Raw genomic sequence first — 18115 nt, 5'->3', positions numbered from 1 at the left:
CCCCTTCTGGCTGCCAGCTATCTGCAGACGTTCGCACTTTCGGAGCAGGGCTGCGAAAGGAGCCTGGCTGAGACACCAACTTTCCCAGGCTACGTTTGAAGTTTGAGGTGGCAAGACAAGCAAGCAGCCCCATTCTCTGTGCCTCTGTGCGAGCACTGCCATGAGCAGATGAGGCTGAGAAACAGCTTTCCAGGCTAGCCCCTTCTGGCTGCCAGCTATCTGCAGACGTTCGCACTTTCGGAGCAGGACTGCGAAAGGAGCCTGGCAGGGACACCATGTTTCAAAAGCTACATTTGAAGTTTGAGGTGGCAAGACAAGCAAGGAGCCCCATTCTCTGTGCCTGAGTGCGAGCACTGCCATGGGCAGATGAGGCTGAGCAACAGCTTTCCAGGCTAGCCCCTTCTGCCTGCCAGCTATCTGCAGACGTTCGCACTTTCGGAGCAGGGCTGTGATAGGAGCCTGGCAGGGACACCACCATTCCCAGCATGCGTTTGAAGTTTCAAGTGGCAAGATAAGCAAGCAGCCCCATTCTCTGTGCCTCTATGCGAACAGTGCCATGGGCAGATGAGGCTGAGCAACAGCTTTCCAGGCTAGCCCCTTCTGCCTGCCAGCTATCTGCAGACGTTCGCACTTTCGGAGCAGGGCTGCCAAAGGAGCATGGCTGGGACACCACCTTTCCCAGGCTACGTTTGAAGTTTGAGGTGGCAAGACAAGCAAGGAGCCCCATTCTCTGTGCCTCTGTGCGAGCACTGCCATGGGCAGATGAGGCTGAGCAACAGCTTTCCAGGCTAGCCCCTTCTGGCTGCCAGCTATCTGCAGACGTTCGCACTTTCGGAGCAGGGCTGTGATAGGAGCCTGGCAGGGACACCACCATTCCCAGCATGCGTTTGAAGTTTCAAGTGCCAAGATAAGCAAGGAGCCCCATTCTCTGTGCCTCTATGCGAACAGTGCCATGGGCAGATGAGGCTGAGCAACAGCTTTCCAGGCTAACCCCTTCTGGCTGCCAGCTATCTGCAGACGTTCGCACTTTCGGAGCAGGGCTGCGAAAGGAGCCTGGCTGGGACACCAACTTTCCCAGGCTACGTTTGAAGTTTGAGGTGGCAAGACAAGCAAGCAGCCCCATTCTCTGTGCCTCTGTGCGAACACTGCCATGGGCAGATGAGGCTGAGCAACAGCTTTCCAGGCTAGCCCCTTCTGGCTGCCAGCTATCTGCAGACGTTCGCACTTTCGGAGCAGGGCTGCCAAAGGAGCATGGCTGGGAAACCAACTTTCCCAGGCTACGTTTGAAGATTGAGGTGGCAAGACAAGCAAGGAGCCCCATTCTCTGTGCCTCTGTGCGAGCACTGCCATGGGCAGATGAGGCTGAGCAACAGCTTTCCAGGCTAGCCCCTTCTGGCTGCCAGCTATCTGCAGACGTTCGCACTTTCGGAGCAGGGCTGTGATAGGAGCCTGGCAGGGACACCACCATTCATAGCATGCGTTTGAAGTTTCAAGTGGCAAGATAAGCAAGCAGCCCCGTTCTCTGTGCCTCTATGCGAACAGTGCCATGGGCAGATGAGGCTGAGCAACAGCTTTCCAGGCTAACCCCTTCTGGCTGCCAGCTATCTGCAGACGTTCGCACTTTCGGAGCAGGGCTGCGAAAGGAGCCTGGCTGGGACACCAACTTTCCCAGGCTACGTTTGAAGTTTGAGGTGGCAAGACAAGCAAGCAGCCCCATTCTCTGTGCCTCTGTGCGAACACTGCCATGGGCAGATGAGGCTGAGCAACAGCTTTCCAGGCTAGCCCCTTCTGGCTGCCAGCTATCTGCAGACGTTCGCACTTTCGGAGCAGGGCTGCCAAAGGAGCATGGCTGGGAAACCAACTTTCCCAGGCTACGTTTGAAGATTGAGGTGGCAAGACAAGCAAGGAGCCCCATTCTCTGTGCCTCTGTGCGAGCACTGCCATGGGCAGATGAGGCTGAGCAACAGCTTTCCAGGCTAGCCCCTTCTGGCTGCCAGCTATCTGCAGACGTTCGCACTTTCGGAGCAGGGCTGTGATAGGAGCCTGACAGGGACACCACAATTCATAGCATGCGTTTGAAGTTTCAAGTGGCAAGATAAGCAAGCAGCCCCGTTCTCTGTGCCTCTATGCGAACAGTGCCATGGGCAGATGAGGCTGAGCAACAGCTTTGCAGGCTAGCCCCTTCTGCCTGCCAGCTATCTGCAGACGTTCGCATTTTCAGGAGCAGGGCTGCGAAAGGAGCCTGGCTGGGACACCGACTTTCCCAGGCTACGTTTGAAGTTTCAAGTGGCAAGAGAAGCAAGCAGCCCCATTCTCTGTGCCTCTGTGCGAGCACTGCCATGGGCAGATGAGGCCGAGCAACAGCTTTCCAGGCTAGCCCCTTCTGCCTGCCAGCTATCTGCAGACGTTCGCACTTTCGCAGCAGGGCTGTGATAGGAGCCTGGCAGGGACACCATCATTCCCAGCATGCGTTTGAAGTTTCAAGTGGCAAGATAAGCAAGCAGCCCCATTCTCTGTGCCTCTATGCGAACAGTGCCATGGGCAGATGAGGCTGAGCAACAGCTTTCCAGGCTAGCCTCTTCTGCCTGCCAGCTATCTGCAGACGTTCGCACTTTCGGAGCAGGTTTGTGATAGGAGCCTGGCAGGGACACCACCATTCCCAGCATGCGTTTGAAGTGTCAAGTGGCAAGATAAGCAAGCAGCCCCATTCTCTGTGCCTCTGTGCGAGCACTGCCATGGGCAGATGAGGCTGAGCAACAGCTTTCCAGGCTAGCCCCTTCTGGCTGCCAGCTATCTGCAGACGTTCGCACTTTCGGAGCAGGGCTGCGAAAGGAGCCTGGCAGGGACACCAACTTTCCCAGGCTATGTTTGAAGTTTGAGGTGGCAAGACAAGCAAGCAGCCCCATTCTCTGTGCCTCTGTGCGAGCACTGCCATGGGCAGATGAGGCTGAGCAACAGCTTTCCAGGCTAGCCCCTTCTGCCTGCCAGCTATCTGCAGACGTTCGCAATTTCGGAGCAGGGCTGCGAAAGGAGCCTGGCAGGGACACCAACTTTCCCAGGCTACGTTTGAAGTTTGAGGTGGCAAGACAAGCAAGCAGCCCCATTCTCTGTGCCTCTGTGCGAGCACTGCCATGAGCAGATGAGGCTGAGCAACAGCTTTCCAGGCTAGCCCCTTCTGGCTGCCAGCTATCTGCAGACGTTCGCACTTTCGGAGCAGGGCTGCGAAAGGAGCCTGGCTGGGACACCAACTTTCCCAGCATGCGTTTGAAGTTTGAGGTGGCAAGACAAGCAAGCAGCCCCATTCTCTGTGCCTCTGTGCGAGCACTGCCATGAGCAGATGAGGCTGAGCAACAGCTTTCCAGGCTAGCCCCTTCTGGCTGCCAGCTATCTGCAGACGTCCGCACTTTCGGAGCAGGGCTGTGATAGGAGCCTGGCAGGGACACCACCATTCCCAGCATGCGTTTGAAGTTTCAAGTGGCAAGATAAGCAAGCAGCCCCGTTCTCTGTGCCTCTATGAGAACAGTGCCATGGGCAGATGAGGCTGAGCAACAGCTTTCCAGGCTAGCCCCTTCTGCCTGCCAGCTATCTGCAGACGTTCGCATTTTCAGGAGCAGGGCTGCGAAAGGAGCCTGGCTGGGACACCAACTTTCCCAGGCTACGTTTGAAGTTTGAGGTGGCAAGACAAGCAAGCAGCCCCATTCTCTGTGCCTCTGTGCGAGCACTGCCATGGGCAGATGAGGCTGAGCAACAGCTTTCCAGGCTAGCCCCTTCTGCCTGCCAGCTATCTGCAGACGTTCGCACTTTCGGAGCAGGGCTGTGATAGGAGCCTGGCAGGGACACCATCATTCCCAGAATGCGTTTGAAGTTTCAAGTGGCAAGATAAGCAAGCAGCCCCATTCTCTGTGCCTCTATGCGAACAGTGCCATGGTCAGATGAGGCTGAGCAACAGCTTTCCAGGCTAGCCTCTTCTGCCTGCCAGCTATCTGCAGACGTTCGCACTTTCGGAGCAGGGTTGTGATAGGACCCTGGCAGGGACACCACCATTCCCAGCATGCGTTTGAAGTGTCAAGTGGCAAGATAAGCAAGCAGCCCCATTCTCTGTGCCTCTGTGCGAGCACTGCCATGGGCAGATGAGGCTGAGCAACAGCTTTCCAGGCTAGCCCCTTCTGGCTGCCAGCTATCTGCAGACGTTCGCACTTTCAGAGTAGGGCTGTGATAGGAGCCTGGCAGGGACACCACCATTCCCAGCATGCGTTTGAAGTTTCAAGTGGCAAGATAAGCAAGCAGCCCCATTCTCTGTGCCTCTATGCGAACAGTGCCATGGGCAGATGAGGCTGAGCAACAGCTTTCCAGGCTAGCCCCTTCTGCCTGCCAGCTATCTGCAGACGTTCGCACTTTCGGAGTAGGGCTGCGAAAGGAGCCTGGCTGGGACACCAAATTTCCCAGGCTACGTTTGAAGTTTGAGGTGGCAAGACAAGCAAGCAGCCCCATTCTCTGTGCCTCTGTGCGAGCACTGCCATGGGCAGATGAGGCTGAGCAACAGCTTTCCAGGCTAGCCCCTTCTGGCTGCCAGCTATCTGCAGACGTTCGCACTTTCGGAGCAGGGCTGTGATACGAGCCTAGCAGGTACACCATCTTTCAAAAGCTACATTTCAAGTTTGAGGTGGCAAGACAAGCAAGGAGCCCCATTCTCTGTGCCTCTGTGCGAGCACTGCCATGGGCAGATGAGGCTGAGCAACAGCTTTCCAGGCTAGCCCCTTCTGGCTGCTAGCTATCTGCAGACGTTCGCACTTTCGGAGCAGGGCTGTGATAGGAGCCTGGCAGGGACACCACCATTCCCAGCATGCGTTTGAAGTTTCAAGTGGCAAGATAAGCAAGCAGCCCCATTCTCTGTGCCTCTATGCGAACAGTGCCATGGGCAGATGAGGCTGAGCAACAGCTTTCCAGGCTAGCCCCTTCTGCCTGCCAGCTATCTGCAGACGTTCGCACTTTCGGAGCAGGGCTGCCAAAGGAGCATGGCTGGGACACCAACTTTCCCAGGCTACGTTTGAAGTTTGAGGTGGCAAGACAAGCAAGGAGCCCCGTTCTCTGTGCCTCTGTGCGAGCACTGCCATGGGCAGATGAGGCTGAGCAACAGCTTTCCAGGCTAGCCCCTTCTGGCTGCCAGCTATCTGCAGACGTCCGCACTTTCGGAGCAGGGCTGTGATAGGAGCCTGGCAGGGACACCACCATTCCCAGCATGAGTTTGAAGTTTCAAGTGGCAAGATAAGCAAGCAGCCCCGTTCTCTGTGCCTCTATGAGAACAGTGCCATGGGCAGATGAGGCTGAGCAACAGCTTTCCACGCTAGCCCCTTCTGCCTGCCAGCTATCTGCAGACGTTCGCATTTTCAGGAGCAGGGCTGCGAAAGGAGCCTGGCTGGGACACCAACTTTCCCAGGCTACGTTTGAAGTTTGAGGTGGCAAGACAAGCAAGCAGCCCCATTCTCTGTGCCTCTGTGCGAGCACTGCCATGGGCAGATGAGGCTGAGCAACAGCTTTCCAGGCTAGCCCCCTCTGCCTGCCAGCTATCTGCAGACGTTCGCACTTTCGGAGCAGGGTTGTGATAGGAGCCTGGCAGGGACACCACCATTCCCAGCATGCGTTTGAAGTGTCAAGTGGCAAGATAAGCAAGCAGCCCCATTCTCTGTGCCTCTGTGCGAGCACTGCCATGGGCAGATGAGGCTGAGCAACAGCTTTCCAGGCTAGCCCCTTCTGGCTGCCAGCTATCTGCAGAAGTTCGCACTTTCAGAGTAGGGCTGCGAAAGGAGCCTGGCAGGGACACCAACTTTCCCAGGCTATGTTTGAAGTCTGAGGTGGCAAGACAAGCAAGCAGCCCCATTCTCTGTGCCTCTGTGCGAGCACTGCCATGGGCAGATGAGGCTGAGGAACAGCTTTCCAGGATAGCCCCTTCTGGCTGCCAGCTATCTGCAGACATTCGCACTTTCGGAGCAGGGCTGTGATAGGAGCCTGGCAGGGACACCACCATTCCCAGCATGCGTTTGAAGTTTCAAGTGGCAAGATAAGCAAGCAGCCCCATTCTCTGTGCCTCTATGCGAACAGTGCCATGGGCAGATGAGGCTGAGCAACAGCTTTCCAGGCTAGCCCCTTCTGCCTGCCAGCTATCTGCAGACGTTCGCACTTTCGGAGTAGGGCTGCGAAAGGAGCCTGGCTGGGACACCAAATTTCCCAGGCTACGTTTGAAGTTTGAGGTGGCAAGACAAGCAAGCAGCCCCATTCTCTGTGCCTCTGTGCGAGCACTGCCATGGGCAGATGAGGCTGAGCAACAGCTTTCCAGGCTAGCCCCTTCTGGCTGCCAGCTATCTGCAGACGTTCGCACTTTCGGAGCAGGGCTGTGATAGGAGCCTAGCAGGTACACCATCTTTCAAAAGCTACATTTGAAGTTTGAGGTGGCAAGACAAGCAAGGAGCCCCATTCTCTGTGCCTCTGTGCGAGCACTGCCATGGGCAGATGAGGCTGAGCAACAGCTTTCCAGGCTAGCCCCTTCTGCCTGCCAGCTATCTGCAGACGTTCGCACTTTCGGAGCAGGGCTGTGATAGGAGCCTGGCAGGGACACCACCATTCCCAGCATGCGTTTGAAGTTTCAAGTGGAAAGATAAGCAAGGAGCACCAGTCTCTGTGCCTCTATGCGAACAGCGCCATGGGCAGATGAGGCTGAGCAACAGCTTTCCAGGCTAACCCCTTCTGCCTGCCAGCTATCTGCAGACGTTCGCACTTTCGGAGCAGGGCTGCCAAAGGAGCCTGGCTGGGACACCAACTTTCCCAGGCTATGTTTGAAGTTTGAGGTGGCAAGACAAGCAAGCAGCCCCATTCTCTGTGTCTCTGTGCGAACACTGCCATGGGCAGATGAGGCTGAGCAACAGCTTTCCAGGCTAGCCCCTTCTGCCTGCCAGCTATCTGCAGACGTTCGCACTTTCGGAGCAGGGCTGCCAAAGGAGCATGGCTGGGACACCAACTTTCCCAGGCTACGTTTGAAGTTTGAGGTGGCAAGACAAGCAAGGAGCCCCGTTCTCTGTGCCTCTGTGCGAGCACTGCCATGGGCAGATGAGGCTGAGCAACAGCTTTCCAGGCTAGCCCCTTCTGGCTGCCAGCTATCTGCAGACGTCCGCACTTTCGGAGCAGGGCTGTGATAGGAGCCTGGCAGGGACACCACCATTCCCAGCATGCGTTTGAAGTTTCAAGTGGCAAGATAAGCAAGCAGCCCCGTTCTCTGTGCCTCTATGAGAACAGTGCCATGGGCAGATGAGGCTGAGCAACAGCTTTGCAGGCTAGCCCCTTCTGCCTGCCAGCTATCTGCAGACGTTCGCATTTTCAGGAGCAGGGCTGCGAAAGGAGCCTGGCTGGGACACCAACTTTCCCAGGCTACGTTTGAAGTCTGAGGTGGCAAGACAAGCAAGCAGCCCCATTCTCTGTGCCTCTGTGCGAGCACTGCCATGGGCAGATGAGGCTGAGGAACAGCTTTCCAGGATAGCCCCTTCTGGCTGCCAGCTATCTGCAGACATTCGCACTTTCGGAGCAGGGCTGTGATAGGAGCCTGGCAGGGACACCACCATTCCCAGCATGCGTTTGAAGTTTCAAGTGGCAAGATAAGCAAGCAGCCCCATTCTCTGTGCCTCTATGCGAACAGTGCCATGGGCAGATGAGGCTGAGCAACAGCTTTCCAGGCTAGCCCCTTCTGCCTGCCAGCTATCTGCAGACGTTCGCACTTTCGGAGTAGGGCTGCGAAAGGAGCCTGGCTGGGACACCAAATTTCCCAGGCTACGTTTGAAGTTTGAGGTGGCAAGACAAGCAAGCAGCCCCATTCTCTGTGCCTCTGTGCGAGCACTGCCATGGGCAGATGAGGCTGAGCAACAGCTTTCCAGGCTAGCCCCTTCTGGCTGCCAGCTATCTGCAGACGTTCGCACTTTCGGAGCAGGGCTGTGATAGGAGCCTAGCAGGTACACCATCTTTCAAAAGCTACATTTGAAGTTTGAGGTGGCAAGACAAGCAAGGAGCCCCATTCTCTGTGCCTCTGTGCGAGCACTGCCATGGGCAGATGAGGCTGAGCAACAGCTTTCCAGGCTAGCCCCTTCTGCCTGCCAGCTATCTGCAGACGTTCGCACTTTCGGAGCAGGGCTGTGATAGGAGCCTGGCAGGGACACCACCATTCCCAGCATGCGTTTGAAGTTTCAAGTGGAAAGATAAGCAAGGAGCACCAGTCTCTGTGCCTCTATGCGAACAGCGCCATGGGCAGATGAGGCTGAGCAACAGCTTTCCAGGCTAACCCCTTCTGCCTGCCAGCTATCTGCAGACGTTCGCACTTTCGGAGCAGGGCTGCCAAAGGAGCCTGGCTGGGACACCAACTTTCCCAGGCTATGTTTGAAGTTTGAGGTGGCAAGACAAGCAAGCAGCCCCATTCTCTGTGTCTCTGTGCGAACACTGCCATGGGCAGATGAGGCTGAGCAACAGCTTTCCAGGCTAGCCCCTTCTGCCTGCCAGCTATCTGCAGACGTTCGCACTTTCGGAGCAGGGCTGTGATAGGAGCCTGGCAGGGACACCACCATTCCCAGCATGCGTTTGAAGTTTCAAGTGGCAAGATAAGCAAGCAGCCCCGTTCTCTGTGCCTCTATGAGAACAGTGCCATGGGCAGATGAGGCTGAGCAACAGCTTTGCAGGCTAGCCCCTTCTGCCTGCCAGCTATCTGCAGACGTTCGCATTTTCAGGAGCAGGGCTGCGAAAGGAGCCTGGCTGGGACACCAACTTTCCCAGGCTACGTTTGAAGTTTGAGGTGGCAAGACAAGCAAGCAGCCCCATTCTCTGTGCCTCTGTGCGAGCACTGCCATGGGCAGATGAGGCTGAGCAACAGCTTTCCAGGCTAGCCCCCTCTGCCTGCCAGCTATCTGCAGACGTTCGCACTTTCGGAGCAGGGTTGTGATAGGAGCCTGGCAGGGACACCACCATTCCCAGCATGCGTTTGAAGTGTCAAGTGGCAAGATAAGCAAGCAGCCCCATTCTCTGTGCCTCTGTGCGAGCACTGCCATGGGCAGATGAGGCTGAGCAACAGCTTTCCAGGCTAGCCCCTTCTGGCTGCCAGCTATCTGCAGACGTTCGCACTTTCAGAGTAGGGCTGCGAAAGGAGCCTGGCAGGGACACCAACTTTCCCAGGCTATGTTTGAAGTTTGAGGTGGCAAGACAAGCAAGCAGCCCCATTCTCTGTGCCTCTGTGCGAGCACTGCCATGGGCAGATGAGGCTGAGGAACAGCTTTCCAGGATAGCCCCTTCTGGCTGCCAGCTATCTGCAGACATTCGCACTTTCGGAGCAGGGCTGTGATAGGAGCCTGGCAGGGACACCACCATTCCCAGCATGCGTTTGAAGTTTCAAGTGGCAAGATAAGCAAGCAGCCCCATTCTCTGTGCCTCTATGCGAACAGTGCCACGGGCAGATGAGGCTGAGCAACAGCTTTCCAGGCTAGCCCCTTCTGCCTGCCAGCTATCTGCAGACGTTCGCACTTTCGGAGTAGGGCTGCGAAAGGAGCCTGGCTGGGACACCAAATTTCCCAGGCTACGTTTGAAGTTTGAGGTGGCAAGACAAGCAAGCAGCCCCATTCTCTGTGCCTCTGTGCGAGCACTGCCATGGGCAGATGAGGCTGAGCAACAGCTTTCCAGGCTAGCCCCTTCTGGCTGCCAGCTATCTGCAGACGTTCGCACTTTCGGAGCAGGGCTGTGATAGGAGCCTGGCAGGGACACCACCATTCCCAGCATGCGTTTGAAGTTTCAAGTGGAAAGATAAGCAAGGAGCACCAGTCTCTGTGCCTCTATGCGAACAGTGCCATGGGCAGATGAGGCTGAGCAACAGCTTTCCAGGCTAACCCCTTCTGCCTGCCAGCTATCTGCAGACGTTCGCACTTTCGGAGCAGGGCTGCCAAAGGAGCCTGGCTGGGACACCAACTTTCCCAGGCTATGTTTGAAGTTTGAGGTGGCAAGACAAGCAAGCAGCCCCATTCTCTGTGTCTCTGTGCGAACACTGCCATGGGCAGATGAGGCTGAGCAACAGCTTTCCAGGCTAGCCCCTTCTGCCTGCCAGCTATCTGCAGACGTTCGCACTTTCGGAGCAGGGCTGCCAAAGGAGCATGGCTGGGACACCAACTTTCCCAGGCTACGTTTGAAGTTTGAGGTGGCAAGACAAGCAAGGAGCCCCGTTCTCTGTGCCTCTGTGCGAGCACTGCCATGGGCAGATGAGGCTGAGCAACAGCTTTCCAGGCTAGCCCCTTCTGGCTGCCAGCTATCTGCAGACGTCCGCACTTTCGGAGCAGGGCTGTGATAGGAGCCTGGCAGGGACACCACCATTCCCAGCATGCGTTTGAAGTTTCAAGTGGCAAGATAAGCAAGCAGCCCCGTTCTCTGTGCCTCTATGAGAACAGTGCCATGGGCAGATGAGGCTGAGCAACAGCTTTGCAGGCTAGCCCCTTCTGCCTGCCAGCTATCTGCAGACGTTCGCATTTTCAGGAGCAGGGCTGCGAAAGGAGCCTGGCTGGTACACCAACTTTCCCAGGCTACGTTTGAAGTTTGAGGTGGCAAGACAAGCAAGCAGCCCCATTCTCTGTGCCTCTGTGCGAGCACTGCCATGGGCAGATGAGGCTGAGCAACAGCTTTCCAGGCTAGCCCCCTCTGCCTGCCAGCTATCTGCAGACGTTCGCACTTTCGGAGCAGGGCTGTGATAGGAGCCTGGCAGGGACACCATCATTCCCAGAATGCGTTTGAAGTTTCAAGTGGCAAGATAAGCAAGCAGCCCCATTCTCTGTGCCTCTATGCGAACAGTGCCATGGGCAGATGAGGCTGAGCAACAGCTTTCCAGGCTAGCCTCTTCTGCCTGCCAGCTATCTGCAGACGTTCGCACTTTCGGAGCAGGGTTGTGATAGGAGCCTGGCAGGGACACCACCATTCCCAGCATGCGTTTGAAGTGTCAAGTGGCAAGATAAGCAAGCAGCCCCATTCTCTGTGCCTCTGTGCGAGCACTGCCATGGGCAGATGAGGCTGAGCAACAGCTTTCCAGGCTAGCCCCTTCTGGCTGCCAGCTATCTGCAGACGTTCGCACTTTCAGAGTAGGGCTGCGAAAGGAGCCTGGCAGGGACACCAACTTTCCCAGGCTACGTTTGAAGTTTGAGGTGGCAAGACAAGCAAGCAGCCCCATTCTCTGTGCCTCTGTGCGAGCACTGCCATGGGCAGATGAGGCTGAGGAACAGCTTTCCAGGATAGCCCCTTCTGGCTGCCAGCTATCTGCAGACATTCGCACTTTCGGAGCAGGGCTGTGATAGGAGCCTGGCAGGGACACCACCATTCCCAGCATGCGTTTGAAGTTTCAAGTGGCAAGATAAGCAAGCAGCCCCATTCTCTGTGCCTCTATGCGAACAGTGCCATGGGCAGATGAGGCTGAGCAACAGCTTTCCACGCTAGCCCCTTCTGCCTGCCAGCTATCTGCAGACGTTCGCACTTTCGGAGTAGGGCTGCGAAAGGATCCTGGCTGGGACACCAAATTTCCCAGGCTACGTTTGAAGTTTGAGGTGGCAAGACAAGCAAGCAGCCCCATTCTCTGTGCCTCTGTGCGAGCACTGCCATGGGCAGATGAGGCTGAGCAACAGCTTTCCAGGCTAGCCCCTTCTGGCTGCCAGCTATCTGCAGACGTTCGCACTTTCGGAGCAGGGCTGTGATACGAGCCTAGCAGGTACACCATCTTTCAAAAGCTACATTTGAAGTTTGAGGTGGCAAGACAAGCAAGGAGCCCCATTCTCTGTGCCTCTGTGCGAGCACTGCCATGGGCAGATGAGGCTGAGCAACAGCTTTCCAGGCTAGCCCCTTCTGGCTGCCAGCTATCTGCAGACGTTCGCACTTTCGGAGCAGGGCTGTGATAGGAGCCTAGCAGGTACACCATCTTTCAAAAGCTACATTTGAAGTTTGAGGTGGCAAGACAAGCAAGGAGCCCCATTCTCTGTGCCTCTATGCGAACAGTGCCATGGGCAGATGAGGCTGAGCAACAGCTTTCCAGGCTAACCCCTTCTGGCTGCCAGCTATCTGCAGACGTTCGCACTTTCGGAGCAGGGCTGCCAAAGGAGCCTGGCTGGGACACCAACTTTCCCAGGCTATGTTTGAAGTTTGAGGTGGCAAGACAAGCAAGCAGCCCCATTCTCTGTGTCTCTGTGCGAACACTGCCATGGGCAGATGAGGCTGAGCAACAGCTTTCCAGGCTAGCCCCTTCTGCCTGCCAGCTATCTGCAGACGTTCGCACTTTCGGAGCAGGGCTGTGATAGGAGCCTGGCAGGGACACCACCATTCCCAGCATGCGTTTGAAGTTTCAAGTGGCAAGATAAGCAAGCAGCCCCATTCTCTGTGCCTCTATGCGAACAGTGCCATGGGCAGATGAGGCTGAGCAACAGCTTTCCAGGCTAGCCCCTTCTGCCTGCCAGCTATCTGCAGACGTTCGCACTTTCGGAGCAGGGCTGCGAAAGGAGCCTGGCTGGGACACCAACTTTCCCAGGCTATGTTTGAAGTTTGAGGTGGCAAGACAAGCAAGCAGCCCCATTCTCTGTGCCTCTGTGCGAGCACTGCCATGGGCACATGAGGCTGAGCAACAGCTTTCCAGGCTAGCCCCTTCTGGCTGCCAGCTATCTGCAGACGTTCGCACTTTCGGAGCAGGGCTGCCAAAGGAGCCTAGCAGGTACACCATCTTTCAAAAGCTACATTTGAAATTTGAGGTGGCAAGACAAGCAAGGAGCCCCATTCTCTGTGCCTCTGTGCGAGCACTGCCATGGGCAGATGAGGCTGAGCAACAGCTTTCCAGGCTAGCCCCTTCTGGCTGCTAGCTATCTGCAGACGTTCGCACTTTCGGAGCAGGGCTGTGATAGGAGCCTGGCAGGGACACCACCATTCCCAGCATGCGTTTGAAGTTTCAAGTGGCAAGATAAGCAAGCAGCCCCATTCTCTGTGCCTCTATGCGAACAGTGCCATGGGCAGATGAGGCTGAGCAACAGCTTTCCACGCTAGTCCCTTCTGGCTGCCAGCTATCTGCAGACATTCGCACTTTCGGAGCAGGGCTGTGATAGGAGCCTGGCAGGGACGCCACCATTCCCAGCATGCGTTTGAAGTTTCAAGTGGCAAGATAAGCAAGCAGCCCCATTCTTTGTGCCTCTATGCGAACAGTGCCATGGGCAGATGAGGCTGAGCAACAGCTTTCCAGGATAGCCCCTTCTGGCTGCCAGCTATCTGCAGACGTTCGCACTTTCGGAGCAGGGCTGCGAAAGGAGCCTGGCAGGGACACCAACTTTCCCAGGCTACGTTTGAAGTTTGAGGTGGCAAGACAAGCAAGCAGCCCCATTCTCTGTGCCTCTGTGCGAGCACTGCCATGGGCAGATGAGGCTGAGCAACAGCTTTCCAGGCTAGCCCCTTCTGGCTGCCAGCTATCTGCAGACGTTCGCACTTTCGGAGCAGGGCTGTGATAGGAGCCTGGCAGGGACACCACCATTCCCAGCATGTGTTTGAAGTTTCAAGTGGCAAGATAAGCAAGCAGCCCCAATCTCTGTGCCTCTATGCGAGCACTGCCATGGGCAGATGAGGCTGAGCAACAGCTTTCCAGGCTAGCCCCTTCTGGCTGCCAGCTATCTGCAGACGTTCGCACTTTCGGAGCAGGGCTGCGAAAGAAGCCTGGCTGGGACACCAACTTTCCCAGCATGCGTTTGAAGTTTCAGGTGGCAAGACAAGCAAGCAGCCCCTTTCTCTGTGCCTCTGTGCGAGCACTGCCATGGGCAGATGAGGCTGAGCAACAGCTTTCCAGGCTAGCCCCTTCTGGCTGCCAGCTATCTGCAGACGTTCGCACTTTCGGAGCAGGACTGCGAAAGGAGCCTGGCAGGGACACCAACTTTCCCAGCATGCGTTTGAAGTTTCAAGTGGCAAGAGAAGCAAGCAGCCCCATTCTCTGTGCCTCTATGCGAACAGTGCCATGGGCAGATGAGGCTGAGCAACAGCTTTCCAGGCTAGCCCCTTCTGCCTGCCAGCTATCTGCAGACGTTCGCACTTTCGGAGCAGGGCTGCGAAAGGAGCCTGGCTGGGACACCAACTTTCCCAGGCTACGTTTGAAGTTTGAGGTGGCAAGACAAGCAAGCAGCCCCATTCTCTGTGCCTCTATGCGAACAGTGCCATGGGCAGATGAGGCTGAGCAACAGCTTTCCACGCTAGTCCCTTCTGGCTGCCAGCTATCTGCAGACGTTCGCACTTTCGGAGCAGGGCTGTGATAGGAGCCTGGCAGGGACGCCACCATTCCAATAATGCGTTTGAAGTTTCAAGTGGCAAGATAAGCAAGCAGCCCCATTCTCTGTGCCTCTATGCGAACAGTGCCATGGGCAGATGAGGCTGAGCAACAGCTTTCCATTCTAGCCTCTTCTGCCTGCCAGCTATCTGCAGACGTTCGCACTTTCGGAGCAGGGTTGTGATAGGAGCCTGGCAGGGACACCACCATTCCCAGCATGCGTTTGAAGTGTCAAGTGGCAAGATAAGCAAGCAGCCCCATTCTCTGTGCCTCTGTGCGAGCACTGCCATGGGCAGATGAGGCTGAGCAACAGCTTTCCAGGCTAGTCCCTTCTGGCTGCCAGCTATCTGCAGACGTTCGCACTTTCGGAGTAGGGCTGCGAAAGGAGCCTGGCAGGGACACCAACTTTCCCAGAATATGTTTGAAGTTTGAGGTGGCAAGACAAGCAAGCAGCCCCATTCTCTGTGCCTCTGTGCGAGCACTGCCATGGGCAGATGAGGCTGAGAAACAGATTTCCAGGATAGCCCCTTCTGGCTGCCAGCTATCTGCAGACATTAGCACTTTCGGAGCAGGGCTGTGATAGGAGCCTGGCAGGGACACCACCATTCCCAGCATGCGTTTGAAGTTTCAAGTGGCAAGATAAGCAAGGAGCCCCAGTCTCTGTGCCTCTACGCGAACAGTGCCATGGGCAGATGAGGCTGAGGAACAGCTTTCCAAGCTAACCCCTTCTGGCTGCCAGCTATCTGCAGACGTTCGCACTTTCGGAGCAGGGCTGCGAAAGGAGCCTGGCTGGGACACCAACTTTCCCAGGCTACGTTTGAAGTTTGAGGTGGCAAGACAAGCAAGCAGCCCCATTCTCTGTGCCTCTGTGCGAACACTGCCATGGGCAGATGAGGCTGAGCAACAGCTTTCCAGGCTAGCCCCTTCTGCCTGCCAGCTATCTGCAGACGTTCGCACTTTCGGAGCAGGGCTGTGATAGGAGCCTGGCAGGGACACCACCATTCCCATCATGCGTTTGAAGTTTCAAGTGGCAAGACAAGCAAGCAGCCCCATTCTCTGTGCCTCTGTGCGAGCACTGCCATGAGCAGATGAGGCTGAGCAACAGCTTTCCAGGCTAGCCCCTTCTGGCTGCCAGCTATCTGCAGACGTTCGCACTTTCGGAGCAGGGCTGCGAAAGGAGCCTGGCAGGGACACCAACTTTCCCAGGCTATGTTTGAAGTTTGAGGTGGCAAGACAAGCAAGCAGCCCCATTCTCTGTGCCTCTGTGCGAGCACTGCCATGGGCAGATGAGGCTGAGCAACAGCTTTCCAGGCTAGCCCCTTCTGCCTGCCAGCTATCTGCAGACATTAGCACTTTCGGAGCAGGGCTGTGATAGGAGCCTGGCAGGGACACCACCATTCCCAGCATGCGTTTGAAGTTTCAAGTGGCAAGATAAGCAAGCAGCCCCATTCTCTGTGCCTCTATGCGAACAGTGCCATGGGCAGATGAGGCTGAGCAACAGCTTTCCAGGCTAGCCCCTTCTGCCTGCCAGCTATCTGCAGACGTTCGCACTTTCGGAGCAGGGCTGTGATAGGAGCCTAGCAGGTACACCATCTTTCAAAAGCTACATTTGAAGTTTGAGGTTGCAAGACAAGCAAGCAGCCCCATTCTCTGTGCCTCTGTGCGAGCACTGCCATGGGCAGATGAGGCTGAGCAACAGCTTTCCAGGCTAGCCCCTTCTGGCTGCCAGCTATCTGCAGACGTTCGCACTTTCGGAGCAGGGCTGTGATAGGAGCCTGGCAGGAACACCACCATTCCCAGCATGCGTTTGAAGTTTCAAGTGGCAAGATAAGCAAGCAGCCCCATTCTCTGTGCCTCTATGCGAACAGTGCCATGGGCAGATGAGGCTGAGCAACAGCTTTCCACGCTAGTCCCTTCTGGCTGCCAGCTATCTGCAGACGTTCGCACTTTCGGAGCAGGGCTGTGATAGGAGCCTGGCAGGGACGCCACCATTCCAATAATGCGTTTGCAGTTTCAAGTGGCAAGATAAGCAAGCAGCCCCATTCTCTGTGCCTCTATGCGAACAGTGCCATGGGCAGATGAGGCTGAGCAACAGCTTTCCAGGCTAGCCCCTTCTGCCTGCCAGCTATCTGCAGACGTTCGCACTTTCGGAGCAGGGCTGCCAAAGGAGCCTGGCAGGGACACCACCATTCCCAGCATGCGTTTGAAGTTTCAAGTGGCAAGATAAGCAAGCAGCCCCATTCTTTGTGCCTCTGTGCGAGCACTGCCATGGGCAGATGAGGCTGAGCAACAGCTTTCCAGGCTAGCCTCTTCTGCCTGCCAGCTATCTGCAGACGTTCGCACTTTCGGAGCAGGGTTGTGATAGGAGCCTGGCAGGGACACCACCATTCCCAGCATGCGTTTGAAGTGTCAAGTGGCAAGATAAGCAAGCAGCCCCATTCTCTGTGCCTCTGTGCGAGCACTGCCATGAGCAGAAAAGGCTGAGCAACAGCTTTCCAGGCTAGCCCCTTCTGGCTGCCAGCTATCTGCAGACATTCGCACTTTCGGAGCAGGGCTGCGAAAGGAGCCTGGCAGGGACACCAACTTTCCCAGGCTATGTTTGAAGTTTGAGGTGGCAAGACAAGCAAGCAGCCCCATTCTCTGTGCCTCTGTGCGAGCACTGCCATGGGCAGATGAGGCTGAGCAACAGCTTTCCAGGCTAGCCCCTTCTGGCTGCCAGCTATCTGCAGACATTAGCACTTTCGGAGCAGGGCTGTGATATGAGCCTGGCAGGGACACCACCATTCCCAGCATGCGTTTGAAGTTTCAAGTGGCAAGATAAGCAAGCAGCCCCATTCTCTGTGCCTCTATGCGAACAGTGCCATGGGCAGATGAGGCTGAGCAACAGCTTTCCAGGCTAGCCCCTTCTGCCTGCCAGCTATCTGCAGACGTTCGCACTTTCGGAGCAGGGCTGTGATAGGAGCCTAGCAGGTACACCATCTTTCAAAAGCTACATTTGAAGTTTGAGGTGGCAAGACAAGCAAGGAGCCCCATTCTCTGTGCCTCTGTGCGAACAGTGCCATGGGCAGATGAGGCTGAGCAACAGCTTTCCAGGCTAGTCCCTTCTGGCTGCCAGCTATCTGCAGACGTTCGCACTTTCGGAGCAGGGCTGTGATAGGAGCCTGGCAGGGACGCCACCATTCCAATAATGCGTTTGCAGTTTCAAGTGGCAAGATAAGCAAGCAGCCCCATTCTCTGTGCCTCTATGCGAACAGTGCCATGGGCAGATGAGGCTGAGCAACAGCTTTCCAGGCTAGCCCCTTCTGCCTGCCAGCTATCTGCAGACGTTCGCACTTTCGGAGCAGGGCTGTGATAGGAGCCTGGCAGGGACACCACCATTCCCAGCATGCGTTTGAAGTTTCAAGTGGCAAGATAAGCAAGCAGCCCCATTCTTTGTGCCTCTGTGCGAGCACTGCCATGGGCAGATGAGGCTGAGCAACAGCTTTCCAGGCTAGCCCCTTCTGGCTGCCAGCTATCTGCAGACGTTCGCACTTTCGGAGCAGGGCTGTGATAGGAGCCTGGCAGGGACACCACCATTCCCAGCATGTGTTTGAAGTTTCAAGTGGCAAGATAAGCAAGCAGCCCCATTCTCTGTGCCTCTGTGCGAGCACTGCCATGGGCAGATGAGGCTGAGCAACAGCTTTCCAGGCTAGTCCCTTCTGGCTGCCAGCTATCTGCAGACGTTCGCACTTTCGGAGTAGGGCTGCGAAAGGAGCCTGGCAGGGACACCAACTTTCCCAGAAT

Source organism: Opisthocomus hoazin, chromosome 13 (genome assembly GCF_030867145.1).
Source record: "Opisthocomus hoazin isolate bOpiHoa1 chromosome 13, bOpiHoa1.hap1, whole genome shotgun sequence".
Taxonomy (NCBI): domain Eukaryota; kingdom Metazoa; phylum Chordata; class Aves; order Opisthocomiformes; family Opisthocomidae; genus Opisthocomus; species Opisthocomus hoazin.
Note: the sequence above shows the minus strand (reverse complement) of the source record.